Genomic DNA, 23,329 nt, shown 5'->3' on the forward strand with positions numbered 1-23,329 from the left:
ATCGCTCTTTCTTAACCTATGGAAGCCTCCTTATATTATGCCTCCTATTCGGATCGGCTGCTTAGTCCTATCCAATTTAACTTGAAATAAGTCCGCGGTGTGTGCTTCAACTGGTCTGTGTTGCGGCGATATCCTCAATCATCCCGTTCAATATCAGTGATTGAGGCTGTACTTAAAATAGTCACCAACAGAAATCTAACAGCAAAACCTCATAAACATTTCAGTCGATGTTCTGTGATTAAAGGAAAACAAATACATTTAACGCAGAACACTAAGTCATCAGATCTACTCAGACTACTGCAATTAAATGACCCTCTCTTTAACATGTCCTTATTTCTTTTTCCTTTCTTTTCCATCCACCCCCACCACCCCCGCTATCTCTATCGCTACAAATAGACAGATTGTTGCTTCTTCGTGCACCTGTTTCGAAACCTAAACGAGCAAAACTGCGCAAAGCTGCGAGGGTTCTGAGAGAACCTAATCTTTTCTCTTCTCCAGTTTCTGTCGCGGCTTCTGCTGAGTCTGCAGCTGTGTGCACCCTCACTGACTGCGCAGTAATACACCGCCGAGGCGGCTGGGTTAATTCTGTGGATACTGAGAGTGCACAGCTTATCGTTCATCGTTCGGGTGGTTTCAAATCCCGTTTTGAAGCTCTCTTCGTATTGAGCGTCGCTGCCTCTGTACCTGTACCCGATGAGCGTGAATCCTTGTCCAGAAATCTGGCGGTACCAGAACACGACATTCCGAACGGTCCCATTCTGATAACAATTTAACCCGGCTTCTTGATCCAGTTCCACAGCGACCCAAGCCGGCCACTGATGTATGACATCCCCAGGGGAACACTCTGAAAAAACAGGCGATATGTTTAATAATCGGATACATCTGAGAAGTTGGAGTATATTTCCAGTTGGTGCCTGGGAAAATAACCGACACGAGACAGTGTTTCACCTGCATGAAGTGGTTACAATGCTCAGGTCAAGCACACAATTAGTCCGATACGTCTGGAATTATCAGCAAAGGAAGAGGGGAACAATGAAAAACGTTCAGTTTTTTCCAAAACCGTCGCTTTCTGGAACATAAAGCTAAATTGAGAATATGTGTTATCAATGATTTTCTAATAGCTTGAATAATGTTAAAAGCCTTTTCGCAAGAATATACACCAATTGGCATATCGCTGTTCGATATTGTTTTCTTGCGCGAATAAAGATATCCGATCATGGCATCAAACAGATTCGTCACTTTTTTTCCCGTTGAAAGCGAGAAATGTACAAGACTTAGAATTAGTCAAAGTTTTCTTACTTGGAGATAGAAATACAAGAGCAAATGCGAGGAAACTGAGATGCATGGTTGACGGCAATCGACTATATAATGTTGTTGCAGAGGGCTGGGAATGAAAGGGGTTGTGCAGCATGAACAACTATCTGCGTCAGGGCCGGAAGTTGGTTTTAGTACACTTTTACCATCCCAGCTGTTGCTGCGACTCTGAGTCGGATGCGGGAGCGGAACCCTCGCTCGATAGATCGTGAGTTCTTATTTTTATTTAGAGACACGGATGAACAAAATCATAGGACTGCCGATTATCTTTTAGCAAAATAACAAAACATTTTAAGACAAGAAACGATTAAAACAGGGGCTAATTTAGCATAGGGCTAAATAGCTGTCTTTGAAAGCAGGCCAGCAGCACGGTTCCATTCCCGTACCAGCCTCCCCGAACAGGCGCCGGAATGTGGCGACTAGGGGCTTTTCACAGTAACTTCATTTGAAGCCTACTTGTGACAATAAGCGATTTTCATTCCATTTCATTTCAAACTGTCGACTGTCGTCAAAACCCACCGATTCACTAAAGCCCTTTAGGGAAGGAAATCTGTCATCCTTACCTGGTCTGGCCTACTTTTGACTCCAGATCCACAGCAACGTGTCCGACTCTTATTTTCCTCCAGCCCTGGCACAGCCTACGTCCCATGAACAAATAATAAATAAAACAATGCTTCCCATTCTTCGAGGATGTTTTAGGCGATGTGAGCCAAGCTTGCTGTAGCGTTGGCCCGATTGAACTAATGTCAGAGCTTGTGAGCCTCGCCTCACAGTTAATCGACCTTGAACAGTTGCTGGAGAAGTCATGTATTTAATATAACTAAACGGGTAGCTGGTAAATCCAGAGACTGGCTTATCGACAACAGCTGAGCTGCAAATCTCAAATCGTTCAAAACGGGTAAAGCTGGTAGCTTTGCTCTGCTAAAGTGAAGAAATTAACTGCTGGGTTTTAAAGATAAACTGGTAGTTCCAGGTTGAAGATCATTGACCCGATATCTTTAGTGCAACATTTATTCACTTAATAGAGTAAAAATCTCATTGCGGGCTCTGTGGGCTTTGAAAATATGCGGCGACGCCAATATTGCAGGATTCTCTAGCAGTGATATACCAATCAGCTCTACTATAAGTGAACCTCTGTACAGAAGGACAATTGAATGCTCAAACTATTCGACGGTATGAACTTCTGGTTTCTCAGAAGAAACGCACCAAAACAAAGCCAAGAGAAGCGGGAAAACGGGTTGCAAACAGCTTCAGAAAATATGTCAGGTCCCAGGGGCATAGGAATTATCTGGAGCTGCATCTCGACTTTGCACAATGGGACAGTGAGGTGCCCCTGCCCTGAAAACGTTGGTTTAGCCACCTCAGTGCTGCTAATGTCATCAAAAATATTTGCATGGACGGCACCCGGAATGACGAGGGACGTCCGCTTATTGGCTAGCTTGTGGTTTAGAAAACCGGGAACCGCTCCTGCTGAGAACGAGGTGGAGCCTGACTCCCGGCTCAGCTCCTGAACGTGGAAAGAAAGAACAAATCGCAACAGGTTGAACGGCCCCGAAAAACACCTCAGTGCTAAAAATCGCCAGGAAACTACGGAAGCGCCTGTGTTATGGGCAGAAGACTCATGGGTGGATGTTTGTCATCATAACTGGCTTCGATCGAATAATTGGGAAGAAACGATGTTCCCTCAAGTCGGATCGGTAACGAGAGGGCACAGATATAAAATGAGGGACGCGAGAGAAAGGAAAAGTAAGCGGGATATTAACGGAAGGACCGAGAGAGCCTGCTCCATATCTGCGTATGTTCCTACTCCCTATTTTTGAATTTGTCTGTCAATCTAGCCACGTAAGTGAACATATATGCCTCAGTATCTGTCTGCTAATGCACTAAGTACACTGTAAGTAAAAGCTGTGAGTTTGCGTCTCCAAGGCAGCGCAGGTTTTTGTAGCACGGTTCTGCCCGAGTGCATGTCTGTGCATCACTGGAGGCGCAGAAATACACAGCTGCGTCGCTCGGCTGGAGCTCCTCGATCGCCAGATTGAAGATACCTTCTGGAGTCTTCTGCGCCTTGAACCGCTCCGTGATTCCTTCCGATCTAGTTGGCTCAGCTCCTTGTACTGCGTACAAAATGTGCCGGAGCCCTCGGTCCAGCGACTGACGGTACCAGTACATGTAAGTATCAGTCCCGCGTTGGGCGCATGGAATCGTTACAGACTCTCCATTTTTCACCGTTATTGATCTTATGGACTGTACGATCTTTTGAGACTCGCCAAGCCCTCGAAACAGAACAAGAATTATGAGTATTAACCTGGCCAGCTAGGCAATCCGATTGCAAAACTGAATTTGAAATAAACATTGGATCATTGTACAGGGGCATTAATGGGACTGAACAGGGAATGAATGGGACAAGAACACAAGGTGTCCAAAATCTAATAAGTGGGCACAGAGTTCGAGGCACAATATCCTGATGCCCTATGTTTGCTCAAGCGCTTCCCCCATTTACACCATTTGAATTTTTCAATAAGTACATTTTCGCGCTCTCTAAAGCCACACATACAGTTGCCTCGGAGATATTGAACTCGACATTTACTTTTAACGGAGCAGCATGGTCTGCATTTTTACAAATGCGTTTTCTGAAGCTGCTTTGTCCCCGCCACTGCATATTCAACTGGTGTGTCCTCCAGCCCAGGACAATGTGTTTCTTGCCGATACGTCCAGTGCAGAAAAATAGATCAAACCTGCAGGTATCTGGCGTTCCCTGCGGGCCCCCTTGGTTTGGAATGCCCCCAATGTAAGTATTGAAGTTCCTCACGTCTGCAATGTTACAACACTCAACTATCCAAACCAATTAAAGTGTTCGCTTGCTCACGGGACAGCGCAAGATAATTTATTTAACAAGCATGTTCCTTTCCTTTACACACCTCTCCATCCTTCCGTCGCACCCCCCCCCCCCCCCCTCTCTCGGTTTCCCTCTCTCTATATACGTTATTTGAAGATTCCACCCTACCTATCTTTACTAGCCGCTTGATCGTCGGGATTCATTATGTGTTCCAGCCCAAATCTCTAACTGCTGCACGTGGCGGTGGCTTCTCGCTTTACTCACCCGCCAATAGGAAGAAGATGGAACTGGAAAGACAGCGCCAAGCCGACATGATGCAGGCGGAGGGTGTCTGGGGAGAGATTGCACTCTCAATTGGTCGCACACAGGCAGGAGGTGCGAGGCCGCCCGCCTGCAAGAGGTGACGAAACTGTGCACGTCAACTCCGAACGGCAGCCTTGCCCTTATTGCCCGACCCAGAGGCCCGCCCTTTCTTCTCTCACTGATATACACACCACGCCTCCCATTTTGGCCGCCCCGCTGCTCCATCTACGACACGCACACCTTTCACGCCTGATCCGCTGAGAATCAAGCCCGCTCGCGTTTTCTGTCGCAGGGATTTTCTGGAATGAGTCGTCTTGCCGGGTTGGCACCGTGACCAATGCTGATGTTCCGCAATGATCGATCTCATCCCAATTGCTTTGAATTGACCGGAACGATTAGATGCACTTAACCAGAGGTACCCAAGAAATAAGAGTTTCATTATGGGGAAATATCAAATATTGATTTTCGGTGAACAGGGAACATGGAGTCATGGTCTATTCCTATTGCTGGCATCCTCAGAATACATGATAGAGACAAACAAATTAGTAAGTCCCTTGCAGCTGAAAATATGAATGAAACCAGATCAGCGCTCACAAGAAATACAACTTCAGAAAGAGTGTTATAGAGGGACAGAGCCAAGCCTAAAGAGCGAGACCGGCTATCGGAGCAGCCTCTCGTTCTCTCTCTGGATTTATCTCAGACTCTCTCTCTCTCCGCAACACCTACAAGAATGATTTCAATAATTAGATGTTTCAACATTTATGTTCACAGTGTTCAGGATCAACGAAACAAGGCGGGGGAGGGGAGAGTTTAATTTCAAGTATGACGTGATCTCAGTGACGAGTAAATGGTCATCGAAAGGCCACGGAACGGCCTGCCCCATTGGCCTACTGGAGCCTCGAAGCAGTCAAACGTTCCACAACCTTTTCCTATGGAACAGGATGGAGAGAGGGCTCACACCTGTGGTTACTGGGAGTCTGAATGACATCCTGGTTTTGTGCACCAGCATTGACGAGGATAAATTACCTCCTCCAATCATAGAACCACAGAGTTAGAGCTTCACAGCACATAATTCTCGCCTGTTTCGGCCAGTTATTGAGTAATAGACAGGGAGAGGTGAATTACCCTTATCACTTTATTATTCATCTGGCGCAAGCAACTCAATGAGCCTCCTTCCATATCCCCGGGAGGAACTCATTGCCCTGCCCCCTGGAGTCAAATGAAAGTGATGTGAAGAAACATAAACTAATTTTGTTCACTAAATGGCATCGACGACGCAGATGCATTTGTTTGAGAAAGGAATGAGGGCATCGTGACTGTCGTTATGACATCCAGAACGAAGTAACAGATTTCTGTTAATCGAATGTGATTCAGATATTTATGCAGATGCGTGAAAAATGGTGAGATGGAAATCACCAATGATCTAACTGCCTGGCAGGAAATGGTTCGAGCGGTGGCTATATGGCCTCCTAGTTTTCCTGCGCAATAAACCCGAAGGCCAGACACTTTTGTTTTCAATTTTGAGTGTCAATTCATTTTTTCCAATTAAGGGGCAATTCAGCGCGGCCAATCCACCCAGCTTGCCCATTCTTGGGTTGTGGGGACGAAACTACGCAAACACGGGGAGAATGTGCAAACTCCACACGGACAGTGACCGGGATCGAACCTGGGACCTCGGCGCCGTGAGGCCGCAGTGCTAACCCACTGCGCCGCCGAAGGCCCGGCATGATTGGGTTTCTGTCTAACCGGAGAACGGGGGGGGGGGGGGGGGGGCGGTGCTGATTGTTTCTACCTCTTATTCTGTGTACTAGGCGCTACAGAATAAATAAACGTAGCCTTATTTATGTGCATGTGCATTGAGGGGGCCAATAGCCTTCTGTTGCTGTGTTTTTGGTTCAAGCGTCATCTGCGGGACATCATGGTCATACCACGCTCTCTGCTGTCCCTGTTGTGAAAGGGAACAGAGTCTGTGCATGGATTAGAGTGGCTTACTTCTTTCGTTATTGTTGGATTTGGTGAATTTATTATTTAATTACTTGATATTTCTGTTCACGATTCCTTTCTAAGGCTATGCACAATCCAACCATGTCAGACCTCCCCCAGGTCAACCATTAGGTATCTGTTTGCCGTTTCTGGGCAAACGTTCCTGCTCTGTGGAAACCTCTTTCCAGCCATGATCTCGGTTCCGGCATCATTCTAGTGCTTATATATTGACGTCCCAGAATAGGGAAATGTATCTCTACGTGAAATGATGTTGTCCATCTTGGAAAAAAATGACATCTTTGTAAGGCAATGACAGATTTGATCTGGAACAGCCATACTGGGGGTTTTCTTAAACTGTTTGACAGTTGGGAGTCACTTTGAAAGCAGCTGGCACAGCAATGCACGCCCAGCTCCTCTGTCAGCGCGCTGAGCTCCTGCCCACTCTGCCGCTGGCCAGTAAGCCTGGGCACCGCTCCCCCTGCATTCGGAGATTCAAACTGCCGACGCTTGCCTCAATACTGCCCGTAGAATTGCAACTTCGGTGTACTGGTATTCGAATTAGCGCTTCCTGATTGGGTTTCTCACGGATAGCCTGTGCGAGCTCATTTCAGGCATAGAGAGGTAAGACAGTAAATTGTACATTTTTAAAATTCACTTATATGATGTGATCGTTGCTGACTTATATGACATTTATCTCTCACCTCTTCTTGAAGTGTATGGGGCTGGCTTAGCACAGGGCTAAATCGCTGGCTTTTGAAGCAGACCAAGGCAGGCCAGCAGCACGGTTCAATTCCCGCACCAGCCTCCCCGAACAGGCGCCGTAATATGGCGACGAGGGGCTTTTCGCAATAACTTTATTTGAAGCCTACTTGCGACAATAAGCGATTTTCACTTTGATTTCATTTCAAGTCAGCGGGTTGCGAGGGCATTTCAGAGTCAACATTGCTCTGGATCCAGAGTGACATAGAGGCCAGAGCGGGGAACGAGAATAAATGTTAGGATCTTCCAGGTTTTAATTCCATTCACATATCACCATTAGAGGGTTGGGAACCCAAGGCCCCCAGATCATTTGCCCGGGTGTCTGGATTACTAGTCCACTGACAATATAGCCAAACCCCCTGCTCCCCATTCTGAAAAGGAACAGAATGAATGAAGTGAAGGAAAAGTAAATTACTTTGATTTCCCAAACTCCTTACCCTGAAACACAGTCGCAGAGACAACATCAGATATACAGTATCCTAGAATTGTTGCAGTGCAGCAGGAGTAAATTCAGCCCACCTTGTCTGCACTGTGTTACCATTGACTGATAAAATAGTGCCATTTATCTTCCTTCTCACTGTCATGGATGCCGGAACTGGCAACTAGCGGATTTCCACAGTAACTTCATTGCAGTGTTAATATAAGGTTACTTGTGACAATGAAGATTATCAGTATTATTTTATACTCTAACTAGGCACTTTTTAAAAGGATATCAGACAATCCGCCTCTTCCAGCAGCACCCCCTCCCCTCTTCCCACAGTGCATTTCAGACCTATAGGTAAAAAGGTGTTCTCCATATCCCTCCGAAATCCCGTGCCCCCTCACCTTGAACTTATGGCCAGTCGCGACTGACCCTTCATCGAAGAGGAACAGCTGTTCCCGATCCACCCTACCCATGACCCTCAAAATTGTGTACAGCTAGATCAGAGCGCCCATCAATCTCCTCTGCCGGAAGGAAAACCAGCCGGCCTCTCAACCTCCCTTCATAAGTTCAATGTTCCATGTCAGGTAATGTCACGCATGAAGCTCCTGGCACCTCCCCCATTGAAACGACATATTTCCCATAATGTGGCGACCAGAATTGCACACAGTACACCAGATATGACCTCGCCACACTTCTATACAACTCCAACATTATCTCTCTCCTTTTGTAATCTAAGGCTGGATTGTGATTTAAGGTAGACATCAGATGAGGAAGTTCCCCAAAACGAAGTTGAAGGGTCGCTGCTGGGGGACGCCGCACGCGGATTTCCTGGCGGCGTGGGATCGTTTCAATGGGAAACCCAGAGCGATAGTCTCCAGTCCACCAGCACCGAGCTTCTCTACGCTGCGCCTTTCCCTATCGGCGGGATTTTATTCCCGCCGCTTGTCAATGGGATTTCCTACTTAAGCGTCTCCATGCCGCCGTAAAGCCACTGCAGGGAATGTATTGCCGGCAGGAACAGTGAATCGGAGCGGCCAGAGCTGCCCATTGACCAGCCGCGCGAATAGAGAATCCCGCCGCCAGTGACCAGCATGCCGCCGAGAAACGCACGGCTGTGGGACCGTAAAATCCCGCCCAATCTTTTTAACGTGTTGTTTTTCTGTCAGTGTGAAATACTACTCCGACTTAAACACAGAATGATTATTGGATTTAAATGAACGGTAGTGAATCAGTTAGTTATTTAAGATAATCCATGCCTGTTTCACTGTCACATATATTCAGACATAACTGTAAATCCCAATGTTAAAAATCAATTAATTGATGAGCATAGGAAGGATCTATATCAATCTAAGACCGTTGCGGACCCAAGGGAGAAATGGAAAATTATATATTGCAAGGATGCGATGGTTGGCGCTGTTGCCTCACAGTACCAGGGTCCCAGATTCGATTACTGGCTTGGGACACTGTCTGTTTGGAGTCTGCACGTTCTCCTTGTGTCTGCGTGGGTTTCCTCCGGACGCTCCGGTTTCCTTCCACACGTCCCGAAAGATGTGCTGTTAGGTAATGGGACATTCTGAATTCTCCCTCAGTGTACTCGAACAGGCACGAATGTGGTGACTAGGGGTTTTTCATAGTAACTTCATTGCTTTCTTAATTTAAGCCTATTTGTGACAATAATAAAGATTATTATTCGAAAGATTATGATTAAAAAAGGCTGGGCGGATTTTTGTGTGGAGCTAAATTATTAATTCACGTAAATAGTTTGCAGAGACGGTAAAATATACTGGTCTTCTTCGGTTGTCTAGACTCTGAGACTTGCGAGGAATACTGTTGAACATTATGTACAGCGCTATTCAAAAAAGATTGGCGAGCTGCGTTATTGAACTGCTACAACCCAGATGCGTGACCTTCGGAACTCAGCTCCAAGAATTTGAGTCACAGGCAGTGAAGGGACGGAGATATGGTTCAAATTCAAGATGGTGTGTGGCCTGGAGAGAAATGTTCAGCTATTGTGTTCCTATGCATTTGTCCATTGATGTTCCAAGTACTTAAGTTAGCGGTTTGGCGAGTTGCTGCACTGCATCTGGAAGTGTGCACCGTATGCTGTGTTGGATTGCAGAGAGGCCTACTATTTCAGTCTATTGTTTTCAATTCATCCATGCGTTTGAACTGAAGAGCGCCACCTATTCGCAGAAGACACAACCTGCGGGCAATATAGATAGGCGATGCTCGGCAAACGTGCAGTAGCATGGGCAGAAATCAACTAACACGTGTAATTGACATTGGACGGTTGGAGGTGCCACCATTCCTTTAATGAAGCTAAATGGGCAGCTGGTAATTTCAGAGACCGGCTTAGAGTCAATAGCTGAGCTCTAAATTACATATGGTTCCATCCGTGTACGAATGGTAGAGTTCCTCTGCTAAAGTGAAGGGATAAATCATTGGATTTTAAGGCCTTGTAGCCACATGGCGAAGATCAATGAAACAAGATTTTCAGTGCACACATTTATTCGCTTAAAAAGTATGTGCCCCATTGCAGGCCGTGTGGGTGTTGAACGTGTGTGCAGGCGACAATATTGCAGGAGTATGCATTAGTGGTCTACAAATCGGCACTAATATAATCGTTCCTCTGTGCTGAATGGTATAACTATTCATTGGCACGCCTGCTAGCTTCTAAGAGTAAACAGCGACACTCGCAGGGAGAAGATGGGAAATGGGTTTCAAACAGTTTCAGGAAAGCTATCAGGAGACAGGTGCTGCAGACCTGCGAGTATCTGGAGCCGCGTCTGAACATTGCACGATGTGACCCTTCCCTGAATGTCTGTTTCACAATTCTATCTGGGTTTGCTACCTTAGTGGTGCTAATGTGATACAAAGCGATTTACCAGATAACACCCGGAATGACGGAGGTCGTCTTTATTGGCTCGCGTGTAGTTTAGAATACCAGAGACAAATTCCTGGTATTTCCCGATGCTGCTGATAAGAGGTAGGGCCTACCCCCTTGACCAGCTCCTGCTAGTGGAATGAAATTACAAATCACACCTGGTTGAAGGGCCCCGAGGTACGCCTCAGGTTTAAGTATCGGGAGACAATGAACGGAGCACCTGTCTTGGGCAGAACACTAATTGGTGGATGTTTGTCATCATAACTGACTTGGATAGAATATGTGGTTAAAAAAATATATGTTCCCTGCAGTAGGGTCGGTAACGAGAGGGCACATATATAATTTAACGGAGAGATGGAGAGATTGCGAGCTGTGTATCTGTGTTTTCTTACGCCCTATTTGTCAGTCAGTCTGTCCATTTATCGAGCCACGTATGTAAAGATACATGCTCCATTCTCCGTCTATCTGTCTACTCGTAAAACATCCGAAAGTCAGTCTGAGACAGGGCAGGTTTTTGTAGCACGGTTCTGTCCGAGAGTATGTCTGTGCGCCGCTGGTGGCGCAGTAATACACCGCTGCGTCGCGCGGCTGCACATCTCCGACCATTAGATTGAAGGAGCCGTCTGCAGTCTTCTTCGCCTTGAACCGCGCTTTGAACTCGTCCGACTTGTACGGCTCCTCGCTTTGGAATGCATGCAGAATGTACCGGAGCCCCTGGTCCGGCGACTGACGGTACCAGAACATGTAATCATCAGATCCGTGCTGGGTGTGGGTGCATGCAATCGTTGCAGACTCGCCCTCTCTCATCGATATACACTTGCTGGACTGTACTATCTTTTGTGACTCGCCAAACCCTCGAAACATAACAAGAACTGTCAATATTAATGTGGTTAGGTATTCCACTCATTGCAAAACCAAAATTGAAAAACATTGGATACTTGTGTGAGGGGATTAATGATACGAAACACAATACATGGAGCATAAACACACAGTGGTCGTGATCTAATCAGATGGGCGCCGAGGCCCTGAATGTCCTCATGTCCCGATGTGCACATTTTTTCTGCATATTCCTGTACTTTTTGTTATTTGCCGATTAGTAAAATCCAGAATTATATATGTGCAATCATCAAGGATCTCGCGTTGTTTGGAAGCGGGTTTCGGGTCCCCCCTCGTGTCGCCATTAACATTTCTCACAGCTGTAATCTTACAGCACGCAACCATCCGAGAGAAATGATATCCTCCCTGGCTCACAGGGTAGAACACGATCATTTATCTGACAATCTTGATGCTTTCTTTGACATGATTTTCACGCTCTCCCACGTTCCGTAACCGCGCCCCCCCCCCCCCCTTCTCTCCTCGGTTTCCCTCTCTTCATACAAGTTGTTGTATGAATCCACCCCACGTTCGTCCCCAACCACTTGGTCTGCATTCCAGGTCAAAACCCCAATTTCCTCCATGTGACGGTTACTTCTCGATTTACTTACCCGCTAATAAGATCAAGAGAGTTGTTAAGAGCCAGAGACAAGCGGGCATGGTGCACGGCGGATGGTTTGTGGGCAGAAATTGCACTGTGAATTACGAACCCAGTGGTAGACGGAGCGATACAGACCGTCTGCAAGATATGAAGTAGTGTTGCAGCTCATCTCCTCGAGGCAGCCTTGCCCTTCAGTGCCTGACGCACAGACTCGCCCATCATTCTCTTTTGGAAATGCTCACCACGCCCCCCATTTTGGCAGCAGTTTCTCCATCTCTTTCTGACACCATTTAACTCCTAATCTTACTGAGTGTTAACCCCTCTCCCGTTCTCACGAGATTTCCTGGCGCATGAGCTTTCCCGATTAACCCGTTGGCTAATGCCCCTGTTATAAAATGGATAACCTCTTCTCACTTGCTTTGAATTTATCAGAATGGTAGGTGCACTTAACAAGAGTCAACCGCGAAATAAGTATTTCCTGATCAGGAAGGTAATAAACATTGCTTTAAGTTGATTTTTGAACTTGGAGTCATGGTCTACATCGATTGTTTAAAAGACATGATAGATCATTCAAATAAATTATTTTGAATGGTAAAAGAGACCTGTGCAGATGAGGGTAAGATTAATATCCGATAAGGGCTGACAACAAAAAAATGCTACTTCAGAACTAGCCCAACTGGCCTTCGGAACTTCCGTTCGTATATCTCTACTTCTGCACCTCTCTCCCCCTCTCTGAATCTTCCTCGCGCAGAATCTTTCTCGGCGCCTCTCTCGCTATTTCTCTCTCTCTCTCGGTCTCTCCCTCTCTTTGTCTTACGTCCTCCACCTCACCCACAAGGATGAGGCCGAGTTATGGTATCAGGCATCAGATGACATTTGATGTGATGTTGACGGTACCAATGATAACGGAAACAGGGCTGATTAACAAGGTTGAATTTCAGGTCTGACATGATCTATCTGACGATCATAATGGAATCGAGGACCACGGGACGGTCTGCTCCTCTTAATGTGCGACAGGCTCCATGAGGTTGAATATTTCACGATCTGCTCCGGTATGAGAGGTTGGGGATAGTGATATTCCTATATAGTGTGGTTTCTAGCAGACTGAATGGTTTAGCTGTACCAGCCCTGAGGTAGCTGAATGACCTCCTATGACCTCCTATTCTAGAGCCAGACATGTTTTCAGCACAAACTACTCCCCTCGATCTACCGTCTGCGTTGGGCAATTCTGGAGTCAGAAGCGAGGAAAAGATGCATTGCCCTATCCCTTTTACTGTTCACCTGGCCAGAGGGAGTGAATGAGCCTCCTGTATATCTTCAACAGTATCTCGGTGCTCTACGCCTGGAGTCACATGGAAGACAGATCAGAAAACGTAAGCCGGTTTCCTTCCCTAAATTACAAGGGACGAGAGCTCGCTGAGTGTACTTTTCAATTCCACAGGTACCAAACGGATTTAAGTTCATCGAATGTGATTCAGGGTGTTGAGGGTGACGATGCAAAGATGTGGAAAAAGTTTGAGATGCAAATCATCCATGATCTAACTAACTGACACAACTGGTTCGCACGGAGGCTCAATGCCTTCTTCCCATTCCTGTGCGAGAGGCCCGAAGGGTATTCCTGTTACTGTGTAACAGGATAGAACGGGCGAATGGCCTGAATCCTTTTTACAGGCATGAGCCGGGTAGGGGGATGGTGTTCCACGGACCTCCCTCTGCGCCTGTGTAAGAGGCTGGAGGGGATGAATGCGGTCATCCCTGTTCGTGTGCAGCTGTGTCTCGGGACCGAATGACCTGCTGCTCCTGCGTTTTGACTAAACGTTCATCTGTTCTACAACGTGGTCCTGCAGGAACCTCTGCTGTCCTTGAAAGTGAACAGAGTCGGTGTCTGCACTCTCGTGTATTCTTTACTTCACTCTTGTTGACTTTCGTGATATTCTTATTTCATTACTTACTTTTTCTGTTAACCATTCCATTTAAAGTTGGTTGCACCATCCAACCCTGCCAGTTCCTGAAATACCTCCCCAGGTCAACCATCAGCTTTCTCTTTCCAGTTTCTAGACGAAGGTGTGTCGTGCCTAATGGACGGATACATGAATTCACTTCCACCATTATCCTTACGCATGTCCCTTTCCATATTCATCAGCGTCTGAAAACTGAAAACGTTTTTTCCTTCAAACTATTCTGGCCTTCTTCACAAAGAAATACTTTCGTCTGCCAATGACAGATTTGATCTCGAACCGGTGTTTCCTGCTTGAATTGGGGTTTTCTGTGCACCGTTCCATCGGCACTTAGTCCCCATGCAGTGCACCTGCGGTTCTTTCTGCACAATTGCCTCCACCTTCTCCAGGGAAATTAGGGATATTCAATCCATATTATTGCCAGCCAACGAGACCCAGAGCCCACGACTGAAGGAGGAAAAGTGTTTCAAAGCCGCCCTCTCTGTTAGGGGCCATTAGTCAGGCTGACCTTGCCGGCCAGGACGGCATTGCGTGAAGAAAAAATAATCAATAAGGGAAAACCGTCTTCACACGTAATCAATGATGACAGCCAATAATCTATCAGCCTGGTTTAGTCTCTGTACTTACTCTGAAAAGCACCCGAGTCCGAAACTGATCAGCGGTTCTCAGAGCGAGGAGGGAAAGCAGTGGCTTCAGTTCCAAGAAATTTAGCTGCAGAGCATTTCTTCTCATCGAAATCTGGATGCTCATAAAGTTCTTCCCACACCGACCCCGGGCGCCGAAAGGCACAGAATCGATCACCAAGAAGCTTCAAATATGCGTGAGCACGTTTCCCGCAAGTGTTTCCCGCCGCAGAAACTGCATTTCCAGCTGTCCTTCCTTGTTGATTGACAAACGCGGGAAGCCACTGGCGTCCCAAAACCTTCCAGTTGCCGCTCGGAAACAGGCACGACGCTGAAATGGATTAGAATTACTAAAGGACGCGCGCGGGTCATTTCTGTCAGTCCTGCAACGTCAACGAGGCAACGTTAGTCCCAGCTCGGAGTTCCTAAAATTTCCGCAAATGTACCAGAACCAAATTATGGCGTGCCCACATCTGCATGAGTGCTAATATTAAACGCTAGAAGTAATATAAAAACTACTTGTGTTCTTTATTTCAGAAGGCGCTGCCGCACTGAATCATGCAGTTCCTCAATCATCCCATTCAGCTGCAACGACGAGTCACTGAGACGGAATTTAACACACGGGGCAGAAATTAAACAGCAAAAATATTTTGATTCAATTACATATATGCAGATGAATCTGAGAGACATTTTCGATTGTTCTGGGTTTAAAGGAAAAAAATCAGATAAAATGCAAAACGCACAACACGATTGCACCAGAGAAACTCGCACCAGTGCAATTAAATCCATCCGATAGTCAATTCTTTCTTTCTCTCTGTCTGTCTTTCTTTCTTTCCTTCTGTCTGTCTGCCTGTCTGTCTGTCTTTCTTTCTGTCTTTCTGTCTTTGTTTTTCTGTCACTTTAAAGCTTCTCATTCTGCACCGCTGCAGATACATTCATTCTTGTTTCCTGGTGCAGCTGTTCACAAGCCGGAAGGAACGAAGCAAGGTTGAGGCGAAATCCGAGACATTACCTGCTCTAGTTTTTGTCAGGGCTTCCGGTGTGTCTGCAGCTGTGTGCACCATCACTGGCTGCGCAGTAATACACCGCCCAGCCGGCTGCTTTAACTCTTTGGATTTTCAGAGTGGACATCTTATCATTCATCGTTCGGGTGATTTGAAATGCGGTTTTGAAGGCCTTGTCGTACACAGCGTCGCTACCCCTGTACTGAGACCCGATGAATGTCAACCCTTGTCCAGGGATTTGGCGATACCAGATCATGTTATCCGCATACCGCCATTCTGAAAACAATTTATCTCGGCCTCTTGTCCCGGTTCCACAGCGACGGAAGCCGGCCACTGATGAATCACATCCGCCAGAGGACACTCTGGTGAAAAACAGGCGACATATTTCATAATCGGATACATTTGAGAAAGTAACTTACATTTCCAGTTAATGCCTTGGTGAATATTGGTAACGAAGAAGTGCGTCACCTGCATATAAGCTTTAAAATACCCACCGCCAACATATAACTAATCCCATATCTGGAGTTCCCAGCAAATCAATAGCAGAATAATGAATAACGTAGTTTTTCCGAAACCATCACTTTCTGGACTTTTAAGTTAAAGTGACATTAACTGTTAACGATAAATATCTGAATAATACTAAACGTCCTTTCAGAAGACAATGCACCGACTATCTCCGATCATGGCATCAGCTCATTCCACAGAACTGGGGCCAAATGATTTTCCCGGGAAGTACAGCACTTCAAAATAGTCAAAGTTATCTGACTTGGAGATAGAAATAGAAGAGCAAAGGCAAACAAATTGAAATGCATGTTTGCCGGAAATCGATGATAGAATGTTTGCCTGAGGGCTCAGGGCGATGGTTTTGAAGGGTGTGCAAATGTCGACGTCAAATCCGGAAGTTGTTCAAATATATTTAAATAAGGAGCCTCCATTTCTCTAGCGCCTCACGTTGAAACGAATGAAAATCGCTTATTGTCACGAGTAGGCTTCAATGAAGTTACTGTGAAAAGCCCCTAGTCGCCACATTCCGGCGCCTGTTCGGGGAGGCTGGTACGGGTACGTTCGAAGGTGAGGTAGTCCATTTGCAAACCCATTTTCTTTATTTGAAGGTCAGCTACTGTTTCATAATTGAAACATTGCAACCCCTTTGGGCAGAACAAGGTCTAACCACCAAGGCCGTGGCCGGAGATAGATAATTTGTTGTTATTGATTTTGTTTGAGGGACCTTGATTGCTGTGGAGATTAGTCGGAGCCCTGAGCTTGTCCTTCCAATAACGCTGACCGTTATATACGCCCAATTAAGAGGGTGGGCGGAGGCTCTGTTTAATTATCTCCTCAGCACTACCCATTATGCAGTACACCCTTATTACCGCATGAAAGTGGAACAGCGAACGAGCCGCTCAAACAATGACTTTGTTTGGTCAGTCGAAATAGAATGTTAAAAGTGATAGGGGGGCTATTATGAGTTTGAATAGAGAATGTGCATTTTTATAGTCGGCCGGGAGTTGGTTATAGAGAGATTTACCTCGATTGGACCACTGTTGAGCAATATTCATCCTGTGGAGAGGCTCAAGCAGCAAGGATGTTTTTAATTGGAGCAGAGCAAGTTCAAAGAAGGATAGAACAGGGAACCAATGCAGACACAGGGACAAAGTACAAACTCCAGACAGACAGCCACCCAAGGGCCGAATCGATCCCGGGTTTTTGCCGCAGTGAGGCGGCAGTGTTAACCACCGGTGTTTAGTATAAAGGACGTACCGTCCGCCCCAATAAGCACCATATCATGGTCAACAACAGAACGTGTATCTTGGGAAAGAGAGTAACACGCATATGGACCTTTCCCTGTTTCTCTTTCCCTCTCACCCAGGAGATTACACGAATGAGATTAACACGTATGGGCTGCCCAGGGAAGCAGGACGTGGACAGCAATAGAATGTCAGGCCTAACATGACATAACTGACGAGCTGGAGACACACGAGATATAGTGGGATCGCATTCTGCTATTGATATGCAGCAGGTTTGAAGAGGTTGAATCGTTGCCCACATGTTCCTGTGTAACAGGTCAGAGTGAGAGATACTGCAGTTAACCTGCGGTTTCAGGAGTCTGAATGGCCTCTTTGTGCCGTTCAACAACGTTGAGAGAGATGAATGACCAGCTCGTCTTCATGTGTAGTAAGTGATAGAAAGCTGACTCGGCCTCGTCCTTTTGCTGGTTAAAAGGCTCAAGGAACTGAATGAGCCCTCACAATTTTTTCGGATGTAACTTAATGTTCTGCGCATGAAATCAGGAGAACTGGCGATTCAGGGACTTATGGATCTGCTGTGACTTTGCTCAGTATGCGCCGGCCATGTTTGACAAAGGCGATAGTGGAAACACAGCGCCACCTCGTGGCAGAACTTCGTAAGATTAAATCAGTTCATTTTGTTCCTGGTTCAGGGCGGTCTGGGTCCAGAATATGTGAGGGTGTTTTGTCTGACGAGAAAGAGTCTGAACCGCAGCGCCTTTAAAGCTTCACATAAAAATATACAAAACACATCCCCCAATCGCACCACAACCTCCTTTGACGCTGTTGCCCTTCAGAGTCGAGTTCTTATTTTCAGTAATTTTCAGAACCAAAAATCCGCCTTCTGAACGTTCTTTGTACTAACCATCGGTACCGGCAAATTGGGCCGAATAACAAGAGGCCTTTTCTGGTGGGCGGAATATATCGTCCCCGGTTATCAGGACGTGTCCCGTTTCCACAGTAAGGGCATTTAATCGGGTTCTTGGTTAAATTCAAGCATAATATCTATGCAGAAGGGCAGCAATAATATTCATATTTCTACAATTGCACGTGAATGTAATGATCACATCCTTTATATAATGTCAAAAGCACTTGTGTTCCCATCAGTGGGACTAAGTAAACGGTCCTCGAGTAAATAATTATTTCTTGATTTTACGAGCCTCACTTTAACTACTTGATAAACGTCTTTAACCATCCCATTTTAGTTGCAAAGGCCAGTAATTGCGACTGTTCTAAAAAGACAGTCTAGTGGCATCATTGCGGAGGAATTCGAGAAAGACTTTGACGACATGTTTGGGGGGGGAGGGCGATTCTGGAAGAGAAATCGGTTGAATGCACGCCGAACGTTCTATCACCAGGGGACTTGCACGACTGCTATAAAATCCGCCGTGACATTTCAGTTGTCTCCTGTGTTTTTTATGCATCTTTTTGTCTGTCTTTCCGTGTACACTTTTTTGCTGGTTCCCCTTCATCCTCTCTTTCTAGGTCGACAGAAACTATTTGTTGTTTTGACGATGAGCCGGATTTTAAAGCAGAAACGAGCGAACTTGCTGTCGGTGGGAGGGGTTTGGATTAACCAACGCAGAAGACGTTATTCGACGAAAGTTTTTGTTCGGGCCTGGATTGAGTCTGGAACGCTGTGCTGCATCACTGGCAGCGCAGTAATACTCGGCCGAGTCGGCAAGTTCAACGATTCCAATCCTGAGGCTCGACATCTTGTCGTTCCCCGTTTTTGTGATTTCAAATCCACTTTTGAAGCGCTCTTCATATTGAGCTTCATTGCCTCTGTACTTACTGCCGAGGAGCGCGAATCCTTCTCCGGGAATTTGGCGATACCAGAGCATGGTAGCACGCACAGTCTCATTCTGGTGACAATTTAACTGGACCCCTTGACCCTGTGCAACAGCGATTGAGGCCGGCCACTGATGGATGACATCCGCCAACAGGCAATCTGAATAGAAACAGGTGACAGTTTTAAAATCGCAAGCTTTTCAAAATTCCTACGTGTTGATAACTTCCTTGGCCATTCGAATTGATGCTTCATGAATATCCGACATTAAAGCGGGTTTCAGATGCATGTACGTTTTTCAATGCACGATGCTCGTCTAAATAAATAAATCGTATAAAGCTCGCGTTATCAGCAACTGAAAAGTGGATAATGTTTACCCATGGAAAAGAACAATTCAGCTCTGGAAGGGCAAGTTTAATTCTGAATATCTTACCGCAGTTACAGTATATTTAGTGCCTCTTCGGTAGATTCGTTCTGATTGTATTGAATTACACATCTTAGATTTTTTTCTTCTGGTGGATATGTAATTATTCTGTAAAATTGCAGCACCGCATAATTTTCTAAATTTAGTTCACTATTAGAGAATATCAAGAGTGTGAGACAAGATGATCTTACTTGGTTTCAGGTGAAGAAGAGCAAAGAGGAGAAAATCGAGATGCATGGCTGAGATCAAGCGGCCATATCATGTTTCATTCAAAGCTGAGAGTGAGTCAGAAAGATGTGACGCCAACGCCGGAAGGTGGCAAAGCAAATAGAAATAAAGAATGCGCGAGCCGCAGTCTTTTCGGCTGTCAATCAGCAGTGAATGTTACTCCATACCGACATGAATGCGCTTACATTTTAAAGTCTCCCTTCGCCCGACCGACTGAGTTTGATACCGACGGGGGTGCCGATATAGTGTGTGTATGGGGGGCGGGGGGGGGGGGGGGGGGGGGGGAGGTCCGAGAGTGATAGGGGAGTTGGTGATGGTTCGGATATCGGCATGTCGGGGGTTGTGCATCATGGGGGTGAGGGACTTTTTTTCTCCATTGATGGGATTTGGCCTTTGCTGATCGGGCCATTATTTATTCTGCATTTCTGAGTGGATATAGGAATCAGTCACATTGCAATTGGACTGGGGTCACATGTAATCGTTCACTAGGTAGGGGCGATAGATTTCATGCCATGAAGGGCATTAGTGGACGTTTTCTTTTACGACCATGGTTTCATAGAACATAAAACATTACAGCGCAGTACAGGCCCTTCGGCCCTCGATGTTGCGCCGACCTGTGAAACCACTCTAAAGCCCATCTACACTATTCCCTTATCGTCCATATGTCTATCAAATGACCATTTGAATGCCCTTAGTGTTGGTGAGTCCACTACTGTTGCAGGCAGGGCATTCCACGCCCTTACTACTCTCTGAGTAAAGAACCTACCTCTGACATCTGTCTTATATCTATCACCCCTCAATTTAAAGCTATGTCCCCTCATGCTAGACATCACGACCCGAGGAAACAGGCTCTCACTGTCCACCCTATCTAATCCTCTGATCATCTTGTATGCCTCAATTAAGTCACCTCTTAACCTTCTCTCTAACGAAAACAGCCTCAAGTCCCTCAGCCTTCCCTCATAAGATCTTCCCTCCATACCAGGCAACATCCTGGTAAATCACCTCTGCACCCTTTCCAATGCTTCCACATCCTTCCAATAATGCGGCGACCAGAATTGCACGCAATACTCCAAATGCGGCCGCACCAGAGTTTTGTACAGCTGCAACATGACCTCATGGCTCCGAAACTCAATCCCTCTACCAATAAAAGCTAACACACCGTGCACCTTCTTAACAACCCTCTCCACCTGGGTGGCAACTTTCAGGGATCTATGTACATGGACACCGAGATCTCTCTGCTCATCCACACTACCAAGAATCTTACCATTAGCCCAGTACTCTGTCTTCCAATTATTCCTTCCAAAATGAATCACCTCACACTTTTCTGCATTAAACTCCAGTTGCCACCTCTCAGCCCAGCTCTGCAGCTTATCTATGTCCCTCTGTAACTTGTAACATTCTTCCTCACTGTCCACAACTCCACCGACTTTAGTGTCATCAGCAAATGTAGTCACCCATCCTTCTACGCCCCCCTCCAGGTCATTTATAAAAATGACAAACAGCAGTGGCCCCAAAACAGATCCTTGTGGTACACCACGAGTAACTGGACTCCAGGCTGAACATGGTCATCATAAGACGTTTAACATGAATTAACTGCAGGCGGAATTCCTGCCCCTCCACGGGGATCAGCCCAGTCTCAGGGCGCAGCCGGCCAACCTGATTTTCCGAAAGCTCGCTGGTGTTTGAAGTATCAGAAGCTATTGAACCTCTACAGTGCAGGAGGAAACTATTCGTCCAATCGACTAGGCGCCCATCCTTTGAAAAGGCAGTCAGCGTCGGCGCATGTCCCGGCCACATCCCCGCAACACCGTAAGCTAACGGGCATATTTTTGGACACTAAGGGGACATTTAATTTGGCAAATCAACCTCACCTGCAAACCTTTGGGCTTTGGGAGGAACCCGGAGCACCGGAAGAAACCCAGGCAGCCACTAGGAAAACGTAACAAATCCACACAGACAGTGACCCAAGGCCAGAATTGAACCTGGGTCCCTGGCGCTACAATGCAGCAGTGCTAACCACTGTGATCGAAGACAGGGCTGGGACGATGAATCTAAGTCCTGGAAGTCTCGGACGAAGCATTTTGTACTTGCCGTTAGGCGGCAAGAGGGCAGAGGCCTCGAGAGTTGGACAGAGCGGACTCGGGACTTGGGTGTTGGTCCAGTCGCCTGGAGGAGCGGAGCGCCCGCAGCGGCCGCACCTTGAGGCAAAAGCGGCCGGGTGCAGGGTGGGCAGTTAAATTAAGGTTGCTGTTTGAGTGGACACCTTCCCACCCCCTGACATTCTCATCTGAGGCCTGGATGCCCGTCTCTCGCCTGAAACATTGACGGTGTGCGGTGAAAAGGCCCCTAAGTGGCCAATTACTGGCGACGTTCGAGCCGAAAATGAAGGCAAGGTGGTCTGGCCTCACCTATTCCAGGTGAAGAATGCACGAAATATTCAGGTAGGCCTGAACCCGTCCATAATGCCACTGAATCAATCAAAGAATCTTCCCGCTAACAAACCCCCGGAGTCAATACCTACTACTACCTTTTCCCATCTTCAGCACTTCCCCGAGCCTTCATTACCTGGATAATTCCAGCAACTGAACTTTAGCACTCTAAGGTTTCTTTGATTTCTAGTCCCCTGGGTGGATTCTCTCTCGGGTGGTTACCGCCAGAGGTCTCCCTCCCCCCCCCCCCCCCCCCCCTCCAGTTTGGCAGATCCCCCTTCCTGAATCCTCTCGCTCACTGGACTCCCTCTACATACCCACCCCGGGACCCGGAACTTTAGTTTTGAGGCACCAAAACAGTTTCCCCTCATCGTTGTTGGACACGTAATGCGTAAGGCGTTGCAGATGCGCCGGATTGCTGAGCACTGAAGGTGAAAAGTTTGAAAAAAGAGCATACACGAGCCTGCGGCAGCCCGTTATCCTGCAGGTTCCCCACATGCCCGCAACTCTGGTGCCTAACGGGGAATACCGTCCTCAGCAATCAGCTGTGTTCCCATTTATTAATAGCGTCGGTTAACTTCATTGAAGAAGGAACACATTTGAGTGAGCGGAGGGAAGGTGGTGGTCAAGGAGTTGGAGGGATGAGCATAGCGTCGGAGAAAATTAGATGTTTATTCCAAGCCAAGAGCAGGACAGATCGTGAAGGCAATGCTGTCGAATGGACTTTTGGAATGATGATTTCCCCAATACACATTCAAACAAAGGAAATAGAACATGTACGTGATAACGAACAACACCCATGGTTGCGAGGAAGGAAAGAGGCGTGGTGCCCTTTACTAGATAATTCTCTAAAATGTGCTGGGACCAGCAATGGGGACAGAATGGTTTCTTCTGTCTTGTCCCATTCTGTGATCCCATGATCTGGGTTCATTCACTGTGCATCAAACAGCAAACTTATGCTGCCACCTAATGGCAGACAATACACCTGATATTAACGCACAGTTGTCGGTTTTTGTAGCTGCAGACCCGCCGTCTGAAACGCTGTGCGAGACTGCAAGCGCAGAAGTAGATAGCGGTTTGAGATGAAGAAAGATTTGGCAACTTCAGAGT

General features: G+C 46.7%; 1 long non-coding RNA gene across 1 annotated transcript in view; it reads left to right on the forward strand.

Annotated features, from left to right (window-relative positions):
• Positions 1-23,329, forward strand: part of LOC140410187 (uncharacterized) — a 179,754-nt gene that overhangs the window by 112,237 nt on the left and 44,188 nt on the right. The window lies entirely within an intron of this gene.

Source organism: Scyliorhinus torazame, chromosome 4 (genome assembly GCF_047496885.1).
Source record: "Scyliorhinus torazame isolate Kashiwa2021f chromosome 4, sScyTor2.1, whole genome shotgun sequence".
In the NCBI taxonomy this organism is placed as follows: domain Eukaryota; kingdom Metazoa; phylum Chordata; class Chondrichthyes; order Carcharhiniformes; family Scyliorhinidae; genus Scyliorhinus; species Scyliorhinus torazame.